This window comes from Eubalaena glacialis, chromosome 6 (assembly GCF_028564815.1).
Source record: "Eubalaena glacialis isolate mEubGla1 chromosome 6, mEubGla1.1.hap2.+ XY, whole genome shotgun sequence".
Lineage (NCBI taxonomy): Eukaryota > Metazoa > Chordata > Mammalia > Artiodactyla > Balaenidae > Eubalaena > Eubalaena glacialis.
This window is the reverse complement of record NC_083721.1, coordinates 81,622,952-81,635,845: the sequence shown is the minus strand read 5'-3', so window position 1 is coordinate 81,635,845 and position 12,894 is coordinate 81,622,952.

Here is a 12,894-nt window from a genome sequence, read left to right as displayed (position 1 = left end):
TCTTTCACTGTTCCATATTCTTTCTCTTCTCTTTACCCCCCTCCACATGTCCTCTCTCCCTTTCTTCCTCCCTCTGCATCTCATTTTCCCTATTTTCCAGTTATCCTTTTGAGTTTCCATAGCCCTTGCTAAGGACGACATGGTGGGCATCTTTAAATCTTCCCCTCATTCTCCATCCTGTGTCATGGGAGGCGTGTTGGGATCTGAACTTCCAGGTCCTCTCAGTCCCTGAGCCACCTGGGATGGGGGAAATCTCTCTTCCTGTGGCTCCCTCCTTTGCAGAGTTTAAGTTCATGTCTTATACCAGATTCCATTAGCTCTATGTTCACTTGTTAAGGAAGCCAAGATGCATCAGGTGTGTGGCAGTGGTGACGCCCTATGTAGAGTCCAAGCGTGCCTTGGATTGAGTTTCCTGGAAAGAAGCTCAGAGATGGAGAGTTGTGTGCAGAGTTTATTGGGAAGTGCTCTCGGGAGTTACACCTGTAGGGAGGTGAGGAAGGCAGAATTGGATAGACAAGAAAGGAACATGTGATATGGTTTAACTGAGCCTCAGTCTACCCTATGGGGGACTCTGGAAGTGAGATAGCCCTTTGGAGTTGTCTCAAATCAGGCCGGGGGGAGGGGAGGGTCTTTGGATCCTTGAATCAGCTAGTCATTGGCCTTTGGGAGCCTACTGTGAAGGGCAATTCCCAGTGAGCCATCAGCATTTCCAGTATTCCTAGTTGAGGGATGGGAGCATCGGCAGAGAGTCGGGAATTTGGGTGGAGAGCTGGAGTGATATCCTGGGGACAGACATAATATGGCTGTTTTATCTTCACCCATCCAATACACTCCTTCTTCTGCAGCCACAGTGATGAATGACACAGAGGGTAATCAGACGTGGGTTTGGTCTTCATTCAAGGTACAAAGAGATAATGACCAAAATAACAAAGGAGTAAGAAAGGGAGATATCATCTTTGGGGGTTGATGTGGGAAGGTTCCCTGGGGGAGGCAGCATTGAACTGGGCCTGAGAAGTAGGCCAGATTTTGATAGGTAGAGATGAGGGGTAGGTAGCAAGAATGTAGGCAGGGAGTTATCTGGAAGCACTTTAAGTCTTTGCAGGTCTTCAAGCCCCAGATGATTGTGAATAAAGAAGATCTAATTTCTCAAAGTAAGTGTCCTTTAAAGACATTTACTTTGGATACAGCACAGAGTGGATAGAATGGAATGGAAGAGAAGCCCAAGGGACCTTGACCTGGAGATGTTTTCATATATTAACACCTCGAAGATATCAGGAAGCTACAGGTGTGGAGGTGTTCCCCAAAGACTTTTAGCATCTTGTATTTAATAGAAGTTTATTCACAGAGCCATTTTCTGAGGCTTGAGTCTTGAAGTGAGGGTTGGGAAAGCTCCAAGAATCATAACTGTTGCTGCCTTTAAATATCTGAAGGGTGTCATGAAGTGGGGGGGAGTGGGTATCAATGTGGGTTCAGAAGGCAAACCTAAGATCACTATATGGATGAAACAGGAAAACAGATGGTTCAGCTCATTGAAAGAAAGAGTTTAATGGAAGACAGTGCTTTTTCAAAATTAGGCAGGTTATGAAGTAGTGAGTTGACTATAGGACGAGGTATTCAAGAAGAAGACAGAAACAAGATTAGAGAGAAGATTCTTTGGAATTGGCAGTTGACCTAGATGAACTTTAAAGCCCATTCCAGCTCAGAGGTGATATAATAATGGCTAACATTTATTCAACATTTACTATGTACCAAATACTATTCCAAGCACTGTGAACATATTACCTCACTTATTCCTCACAAGTTTATAAAGTGGGCACTATTATTCTGTTCATTTTATAGGTAGAAAATTGAGACTAGGGAGATCAAGTCATTTAGCCAGTTGTCACATGGCTAGGAAGAGGTGATGCTGAGATTTGAATGCAGACAGGCTGACTCCAGAATCTGGTCTTCATCTCCTGTGAGACTGGGATGTCAGACCTGTGGCATCATTGCCCAGCCCACGTGATGCAGAGACAGTCAATAGTCAGAGCCCAGAACAACAGTGATAGACTCTGATGTGTTAGCAAATGTCCCCTCCACTTGGTGAGTTACTTAGCTCAGTAATCTATAAAATGTCTACAAATAATGTTACCCAAGGGACACATCACTGCTTCTTACCTCAGGCAGGAATGAGATAATCAAGCCCTTGACAGTCTCTAAGTGATGGGTTACTCAGCAAGTGGAGAGTAAGTTTGCAATGTGTTTCTTTGCTTCTCTTGTGAGGTTAGAGGGGGACCAAGAATGTGTGTCCTAGTTTTCCTATCGGAGTGGAGGTCCTTGAGGGCACGAAGTGTAGACATATTTCTTGGGGCCCAGCAGATCCCTTCTCGCCTCTTGCGAGTCAGCCTGGATTCCCAGACAAGAGCACTGAGCCCATGTGGTTCTGGCAGACACAGCCATGCCCTTAAGGGGCTTGTGAACTATTAGAATTGCTGTCACAGTCACAGCTCGCTCACACTCAAAATAACATGGCAAGTGTAACAGAGGCACCAGAAAGGGTTTGCAGTGGCTTAGAAGACAGCGAGCATATTCTCACAGGGAACAGTGGGGAATCTTCCCAGTGCAGGCAGGATTTTAACTCATTCATTCAACACCAACTTTCTTAGATGCTGTACTTTACATGTCAGTGAGTAAGTCAGAGGAGGAACTTGTTCTCAGAGAGCTCCTCTTTTCTTGGGGAAGACGGATCATCCTGCCATTACCCAGCACAGTGGTTAAGAGACTGTGATGGCGCTGCCATCAGACTTCAAATCTCCTCTTCACCACCTGCTGGCCAAGTGACTCAGGGCAAGATGTTGAACCATTTCAAGGCTTATTTGAGTCATCCATGAAAGGCAGAAAAACAAGAGCTTACTTTATAGGACTGATATGAGAGTAAAATGTAAACCTTTAGCAGGGTGCCTGCTTGGCATACAGTAAGTGCTCAGTAAATGCTAGCAATCCTTATAAATGTTGCAGTAGGGAAAATGTGGGCTGCGACGGAGAACATAGGAACTCCCGCCCCTGCCGCAGTATAGGGGAGCAAGCATACCAGGCTGGGTAATATGGTGCTCTGAGAACAAGGCATTTCAGACAGAAGAAACAGCAAGAACAAAAGAGGAGGGGGGATTCCAGGTCCTGTTCTGGGAAGGGAGGCATCGGCCAGGTGGGTTGAGCAGGGATAATGTGGTGGGAGCTGTGTCTGGTAAGTTAGAGAGCAGGTCATGGGTGAACTTGAGTGCCACGCTGAGTAATTAACCCCGGGATGTGGCCCTCAAGTGTGAGGCGGGGGATGATTTCCATACTTGTACATCCTTCTTTTGTAGACTCTGCTGAATTTGCTTGGAATCAGAAAAAACCTGGAAGATACACCAATTCAGGTAAAGATATAACCTTGAGCTGTCTGGATGACGGGGTGCTTATTTCATAACTTTGGTTATTTAAAAATTTGAGGGGTTTTCTAAATAACCATCAGTCCTTATTTATTCAGAAAATATTTCATAAAGAAAAATTTTGGCATAGCAATATCTATTCATTGGGAAAATAGAAAGTAGCTCCTTATGTATGTTTCTGAGTATCTGGCAGGGACGGGGGTGGTTTGAAGAGAGAAATCCTGCCTTTGCCAAAGCTATAGGTGCTTCATATAATTGTGGGCCCATAAACTGTTAGCACAAAGAAGAAACTTATAGACATGTGGTATAGTTCTACCAGTTTTAAGGTCACAGAAATGTAGGACCCGGAGACCAGCTTCTTTGGATCACACAGCAAGTCAGTGACAGAATGCAGACCCCTTATTTTTCCTTGCTCTCATTCATTCCACAGTTCTTGCTAATTCTCTCTCTCTCTTGTAGTTTCTGAGAGTTTATATATGTAGACATGTACTGAGTGTCATATTTACACCTAAGACAGGCCTTATATAAATGCAGGGGTAGGTGGCACCACATAGTCAGACCAGATGTCAGTTGCTTCCAGAAGCATGGGTCACAGATGTTTAAAGTGCAATTCAGTCAAACAATGGCAAAGAGTCCAAAGAAAATATATAGTAAAGGTACTACTTAAATCGAAAAGGCTATGGATGCCAAAGTCTTAAGACTAGTCAGGCACAAGTTGCCTGGGCGATGCCCAGGTCACTATGACCCATGAGCTTACTCTGGTGCAGACTTGGCTAGTTCTGGGCTGAGTTGTTCATCTGTTTGAGTCTTCTGGACCTGTTCCCCACGGGTACTCAGAAAAGGGGCTTCAGGCTCTTTGGTCTTCTGTCTGGTGTGAAAGCCATCTTCCTTCTGGTGGGGCTTGTCAGGGCTCCTAGAGCAGGTCTAGGCTCCTGGAAGCTCACAGAGGAGAAATGCAGCTTCCGGAGCTGGTGCCCCAGACAGCTGGCAGGAAGGCTGGCCTCACACCTGCCTTGTGGGCCAGTCTCCCAGTCCCGGTCCATTGCCTCAGGCTTCCCTTTCCTACTTCTCTTCCTATCTGTGTCTGGTACTAAACATTCTGCCACCCAACCCCAAGAAAAGCATAGCTTGTTCCCATCTCAGGCAAAGGGCTCTCTCTCCCTGGAACTTTTCTCTCTCTCATTCATACGGGAGTCACACTCTTTTCGAGGAGTCAGTCTGGGCCTAGATTTTGGTCCCAGGGAAGAAAATAACTCCTCTGGGACACTGAAGAGAGAATCTGGAGTCTGAAGATTCTCAGCTCCCAAGTGGCTAAGAAGTGAGGACCCCTTTACTCTTCTGCTCCTGAATCAGATCTACAAAGGAATTAACTTAGACCCTTGAAAGATCAATACTGGCTTCTAAGAGAAAGTGAGAGCAGTTTTTGGTAAGACAGTAGACTTAACCAATGTGACTGGCTGTGAAGGATGCACCTGGGTTTTTCACTGTTCCTTTGTCCTGTTTGCAGGCTGCACATAACTCTCCAATTCCATTCACCTAAATCAAATATTGCAACCAAAAGTTACATATAAACTTCCAAATTAACCTCCAAACCAAAGCCAATCAAAAACTGAGGACCTAGAAAGATGAATATGGGAGAGTAAATCCTTCCTATTTTTTCCACTGAGGTCAGTAGTCTTCTCTCAATAATTAAGTCATTGTTAAGTGGCTGGGATTATAACCTGATATCCAGCAATGCACTCATACATCACTCACTCAACAGACATTGAACGTCTACTACATGTTGAGCAGTATTCTAGATGCTGGGGATCCCTGTGGTCTTTTAGTTTGATCAACACTATAAAATTCACCTGAACACTGGTCTGAGAGAGTAAAGAATAATTTGTCTTTGTGTCCCACAGCCATGTTACATTACCTACATGCTAGAGCGTCTAGCATAAAAGAGTTACTCAATGGATGGATGTTGAATGAAGAGAACTTTAACTTTTATGGTTCATCAAGACTGTTTAACTCCTTTAACAGAAAAGTCTTTTGTCCTGAGAAGCTAGGCCTCTGGATAACAGAACTGCTAATTACCTGCATGTTATGTATACACCATGTATTTCAAACATAGACATTCGTTGGTGAGTGCATCTGAGGCTACAAGAGGAACATGATTAGACTATTTTTGTACATATAAGGTTGTCATTATAGTGATAGGAAGATGTATGGAAAAATTCAGACCACAAAGGCTTAAACTAGACGCCTACAGTTACAAGTTACAAGAAGCATGGGTTCATGGTTTCAAAGCAAAAAATTAGAAGATGATGAGCAAAAGAAAAAATGCTTATTTACTTTCTATTATGGAAAGGTTCGACATAAGAAAGTAGAGAGAATGGTATAATAAATGCACATGTACCCACAGAGTCAAAAATGATCAACTCGTGGTTAATCATGTTTCATCTATACCGCCACCCATAATATTTTGAAGGAAATCTCAAATATTATGTTAAAGAAAATGTTTTAGAATGGCAGAAGCCTGCTGGTTGTTGAAGTTGGGTGATGGGAACGTGGAGTTCCATTTTTTTTTTTTTTTTTTCTTTTTAAATTTTTATTTATTTATTTATTTTTGTCTGTGTTGGGTCTTCGTTTCTGTGCGAGGGCTTTCTCTAGTTGCGGCAAGTGGGGGCCACTCTTCATCGCGGTGCGCGGGCCTCTCACTGTCGCGGCCTCTCTCGTTGCGGAGCGCGGGCTCCAGACGCGCAGGCTCAGTAGTTGTGGCTCACGGGCCTAGTTGCTCCGCGGCATGTGGGATCTTCCCAGACCAGGGCTCGAACCCGTGTCCCCTGCATTGGCAGGCAGATTCTCAACCACTGCGCCACCAGGGAAGCCCTGGAGTTCCATTTTTTGTTGTTGTTGTTTTTCACTTTTATATGTGCTTGAAAGTTTCCGTGATACACCGATGAAAAAATAGGAACTGTTTTGCTTTTGCCATTACAGAAAAAATTATGTCAGAGAATAGAATAAATAATACTCTTTCCCCTAAAGTTGTGTTTCAGCTTCAATATAAGGTATTCTTAATAAAAGCTTTCAAGTTTAAAGAATAAAAAAAAGCAGTGGTGCTCTGACAATATAGATTTTTACAAATTATTTAAATAGAGGCTTCCAGCAGAAAAACTATAACACATTCCCCCCCCTCTAAAAGTAGTTAATTTATCGACTGCTTACTGTGGGCTAGGACTTTGTTAAGCGCTCCACATTGCAAGGGACAGTGAATTGAGGTTTCGGGGAGTGAGAGGTTGGCATACAGCCAAGAAGAGCTTTCCAACAGCCAGAGCTTAGCTAGATCTGCTGCCTCTGGAGAGAGTGTGCTCCATGGCACTGGGGGTGTTCATGTCAGGCTGGGTGACTGCGTGACAGTCAATGGGCTTCTGTGATTACTTGGACTTCAGTAGTAACCTTAATCCTGGATCACTGGGTCTGTCTGAAGACAGACAGTGAATGGTCTCCTCACTCTGGGCGAAGAGTTGCCTTCACACTAAATTAAAAACTGATCATCTTATGTCTATGTAAAGCCTCACATGTGATAAATCAGAGTCACTGGTACATCTGATCAGGGTTGGACTAGGTAAACTCCCAGACCTCTTCCACTCCTTGACTCTGTTCTATATACACTTCTGTCTTTTCAGGTCATGTGGTAGAGGCTGACCCAAAGTAATTGAATGTAACTGTGATCCAGGATTATTCTGTGGCTGCCGTGAAATACACATCCGCTGTCCAGAGCAGTTTCCCATCGCTTCCAAAGGAGAGAACCATATTTTCTCTTTTCATGGCTTTTCTTGGAAAGGTCATGTTTGGAGGGAGGATAGTATGTGGTATGATGGAATTTTCTTTCTCCTCCATTCCCTCCATTCCTTCTTCCTTTACCTTGCTGAGTAGAGGATCTTTGATATAAGAGAATGAAGGGACAGAAACCTTGCTAGTGAATCAAAGTTATGCAATGGTAAGTAGTCACTATTAGTAGGAGGAACATTTATTTGCTTGTAGATGCTTCACACTAAAGACTGAATCAGGGCCCTGAAGGGAAAGCAGAAGAGGAGAAGACAGAAGGGAGATCAGATTCTATGGCCATACCACCCTGAAAGTGCCTGATCTCATCAGAAGGGAGATCAGAGAGAGAAGGGAAAGTTCTAGACATGCATCCTAGATGGATTTTCAGTGGTCTGATGGGTGACTTCATGGAAAAGTAAAAGAAAGTTGTACCCTGTCCTCTGATACTGCCCTGGAGGATAGTGGCACATAGGACTCACAAAATTGAGCAATAGCTTAGAAGAGAAGCTCAGTGGTAGTAGTGAGGGCAGGAGGGGAAGGAGAGGAAAGGATTACTATACATCGTGATAGGGCAGGCAGGGGTGGGTGGTAGTAGTGGGCTGAGTATTTGCGATGGTTTCCTTTACTGGGTTTCAAGGTGAGCAGCCCTACTGTCCCTTTCTGGTTATGTTTTGAGGTTGGGCTTGCTAGATTTAGTTTACTATTTGACTGCTTTGCCTCTCTGATCTTTAGTTTCCTTTTTTGCAAAATAATGTCAACCTCTACTTACATCATAGAATTTGACATAGCTTTTTCAAGACACTAAGCTTTGGAGGATAAGAACAAACGATTGGGCACTTTGGTGGATAGTCTGCAAAGGTGGCCACTACCAATTCCTGTCCTCCCTGTAGGTATATGCCACTTCCCCATCAAGAGGTGGAGTTTATTATAAGCTTTTGCACAGAAAAGGAAACCATAAACAAAACAAAAAGACAACCACAGAATGGGAGAAAATACTTGCAAACAGTATGATCAACAAGGGCTTAATTTCCAAAATATACATATAGCTCATACAGCTCAGTATCAAAAAAACAAGCAACCCAATCAAAAAATGGGCAGAAGACCTAAACAGACATTTCTCCAAAGAAGATATACAGATGGCCAACAGGCACATGAAAAGATGCTCGACATCGCTAACTATTAGAGAAATGAAAATCAAAACTACAATGAGTTATTACCTCACACCAGTCAGAATGGCCATCATCAAAAAGTCTACAAATAATAAATGCTGGAGAGGTTATGGAGAAAAGGGAACCCTCCTACACTGTTGGTGGGAATGTAAATTGGTGCAGCCACTATGGAGAACAGTATGGAGGTTCCTTAAAAAACTAAGAATAGAGTTGCCATATGATCCAGCAATCCCACTTCTGGGCATATATCTGGAAAAAATGAAAACTCTAATTTGAAAAGATACATGCACCCCAATGTTCATAGCAGCACCATTTAGAATAACCAAGAAATGGAAGCAACCTAAGTATCCATCGACAGATGAATGGATAAAGAAGATGTGGTATATATATATATATACACACATACAATGGAGTATTACTCAGCCATAAAAGAGTATGAAATAATGCCAGCATTATTGGCATTATTCGAAGCAACATGGATGGACCTAGAGATTATCATACTAAGTGAAGTAAATCAGAGAAAGACAAATATCATATGATATCACTTATATATGGAATCTAAAAAAATGATACAAATGAATTTATTTACAAAACAGAAACAGACTCACAGAATAGAAAACAAATTTATGGTTACCAAAGGGAAGAGCAGGGGTGGGGGAGGGATAATTTAGGAGTTTGGGATTGACAGATACACACTACTATATATAAAACAGATAAACAACAAAAACCTACTGTATAGCACAGGGAACTATATTTAACATCTTGTAATAACCTATAATGGAAAATAATCTGAAAAAGAATGTGCATATATATATTATATATATATATATATATATATATATGTATATATAACTGAATCACTTTGCTGTACACCTGAAATAACACAACATTGTAAATCAACTATACTTCAATTTAAAAAAAAAGGTGGAGTTTATTTTCCAGCTCCTTAGCTCTGGCCCTGTGATTGCTTTGACCAATGATGGGAGTGATGTTCCGGGATTTCTGACCCAGCCCTAAGTGGACTGACAGCTTCCATTTCCTTCCTCTTGGAATGCTCCTTCTTGGAAACCATCCACCATGCAGTGAGGCAGCCTCAGCAGCTGAGGAATACCATAATAGTGAATAAGGCGTTTTGAAAGTCCGCAAATGACAGAGCATTGTGAAGAAGGAAGGGAAACCTAGATCCATAATAATTTTCTATTCCAGTGAGAACAAAGTTCTGCCCATTTCCATTTCCTTGATGGAAATGGTCCGATAAAATCAAACGGCTACCAGGTGGTTGGCTGGTTCCCCGTGGAATCATGTCCCAGTCAAGGGGTCACTGTTGATCTCTGCTATTGTCATTTGGACACTCAGCAGTGAACTTAGAGAATAACTTATTTGCCACTGTGATATTCTGTATAGCATTCCTTCTGACCAGGAACTGATTTTAAAGCAAATGAAATCTGGCAATGGGTTCATACTCATGGAATTCATTTGTTTTACTGTATCTCCCATCACTCTGAAGCAGCTGGCCCCAATGAACAGTGGGGAGGCCTTTGGAAGACTCAGTTATGGAGCCATCTAGGTGACAGCACCTTGCAGGGCCGGGGTATCGTTCTCCAGGATGTGGCGTATACTCTGAATTAGCAACCAAGGTTTGATGCTGTTTTCCTCAGCTCCAAGAATTCAGAGGTGGAAAAGCTCCCTCAAAATTACCTCTGATGGTAGTGATTTTACTTTTTTTTTTTTGGTTTATTCTTTGCTTCCTATCCTGAACAACTTTGGACTCTGCTGGTTTAGAGGTCTTGGTTCCCAAGGGAGGAATGTTTCCACCAGGAAGAAAACAATGGTTTCATTAAATTGGAAGTTGAGACTACTACCTGGGCTCTTTTATACCAGCAAATCCACAGATCATGGAGGGGCTTACTGTTTGGGCTCAGCAAAGGTAGGTCTTCCTGGGAAGGAAAATTCTTTGTTGTGGAGCTGTCAGGTACATTTAGATCCTAGGTCTCCAGGCACTGTGTGCCAGCAGACACTTCTAGTCATTGATCCAACCCCCAAACATACCCTTCCTTCCCAAATGCCCTTTAGGGATATGGAATTGTCCCTGGTTGAGAATCACTTGTCACTAGTGCATTGTTTCAAGAGTGACAATGTTTATGTTTTATAACATTTTGATAAGCAATAATAGAATAATAAACTTCATAAAATATTTCTTATTGAGCCAAGTAACAAATTAGAGACATGGTTTTCTTTCTTTTCTCTCTTTTTTCCCCTACCACTCTATTTTCTAGTTGGGGATTTAGTTTTAAACCATTTTATGGATTTAAATTGTGATCACAAACTTTAAGAAACTGGCCAAGGTGAGGCCATTGGCTTTAAAGATGTCTAGATTTGAGACAGGCTGGGACCTGGGACCCTCTGCTGCAGTGCTTGCACCTGGACAAATGTCTCCTCAAGCAACAAAATATGAAGAAACTATAAGGGACTAAAAATAACTGCGTGCACGGGCAGTTGGGGCAAATTATGAACAACAAGATACAAAAAGACTAAAAACCCAACTGCCACTTCTGAGGAGGCCAGAGCAAAAGCAGGGCACTGAGCATGCCCCCTGCACTCAACACCACCAAAGGGGTGGGCAAACCGCCTAAGCTACCCCTCTGGCGTGACCCCTGGATGCACCCCTACCCTCGCCCCAGAAAGAACCAGCTCGCTGCCCCCCTCAGGGAGTGAGCAAGGGAACCTGTTACTTGTTTCACTCCCTCCTGCTGCAGCACAAGTCCCAGTAAAGCCTTGCCTGAATTCCTCATTTGGCCTCTTATCAATTTCTATTGACTAAAGAGTCTAAGAACCCTGTCAATAACAGATTGGCAATCTCTAAATTGTGGATATCATGACATCAGAGTTCATTTGATAGAGAGCAAGTTGCAATACCATGGGGTTATTTGTCTTGATAAAAATATGATTTTATTAGAGAAGACATTCTGCTATACAGAAGGATGTGTTACATTGCTCTCTGCATAGTAAGCTCAGGTTCTAAATTAAACTTAATTTGTGCCAGTGGGAATTGCATCAGCTGGTTATGCACACACATGTGCGCTCACACGCGCGCACGCACACACACACACCCCTCTGGTGATTCTTACCTTCTGTGTTCTTGTTTTTCATCATAATGTTTATTGTAGCAATGACTGCAAAATATTTCTAGAGAATTTGTTCCTGGTGTTGGGTAATACACTTCGGCTCCAGGGCAAGTTCTAAAAGCTTCTATCAGCTTTACATACTTTCTGGAAATGTCCTCAGTTTCCATTCTCTCCTTGGCCTGTGGCTGCAATGTGAGAAGGCTCCCATCGCACCTCTGAGACTGGTTAAGTCAGTTTACTTCTCTGAGTATTGATTGCCTTAATTCAGAAGCAAGAATACTGACTTGAAGGATAAAAAGTTTAACGAACTTTAAAATCCCTTCTAGTGTTAACGTTCAGTGGCTCCGATTTATTTTCTGTCCTTACTGTGTCCAGTACAAAGCTAGTGGAGTGACACCTCCCCAGAGATCTTCAACTATGTAGCAGCCCCCAAGGAGACAGACCCTGACTCCAGGCACTACCTGCAATGCCTCATTAGAAGCATCCCTCTTCCATCCAGTGGCCTCCATCTGCCCTCCTGCCCTCCAAGGATTCAGGTTTCTAAGTATAAAGCTCTTTGAATTCATACATGGCTACAGCCAGAGGGGACCTCAGCCTTGCCATCTAGTCTAATTCTTCATCGAACAAATAAACAAACTGAGGCCAAGAGAAGTGACTTGTCCATGGTCACAAAGCCAGCCAGTAGCAGGGCTGGGATATATATTGACATGTCCTGCCTTCCAGTTCAGTGTTCTCTCCACTGAACCTGGGTGCCTGTCATCAAATGATTACAGCTTCACAGGAATGGTGCTCCTAGAGATGGCTTTCTGCACTGTATTTCCTTTGGTAAGATTTCAAGCTGAATTTCTCTTTCAGCTCTAAAATCTTTACACTGGGCATCAGGGGTCTGTGGACACTTGCTCCATGAAGCTCAGCAGAAAAGGAGGCATCCGCAGTGATAACAAGGAACCTGGTGGGTTAAATACACTCACTTCTCTTTCGAGGGGCTATGGCCTCAGGGTGGCCTACTGAACTATTTGCCGAAAGGATATGAATTTCAATTCTCTGAGTCTGGAATGACCATATCCAGTGATGAGAAGGTAGAAAGACACATTTATTTAGCAAATGTTTTGTTTTGATGTTCTATGCTGAGCAGTGTAGTGATTAAGCTGGGGCTTTGGAAACAATCATTTAGGTTCAAATCCCAGTTCCATTAATTATTAGCTGTTGAATCTTGGGCAAGTTATCTAATCTCTCTGCTTTAGCTTACGTATTTGCAAAATGGAGCTGCTGCTGATATTACCTATGTATAGAGATTATTATTAAGATGAACTCAATTAATATGTACACAGCACTTAGAAAAATGCCTGATACCTAGTAAGTGCTATATAGTGATTGCTG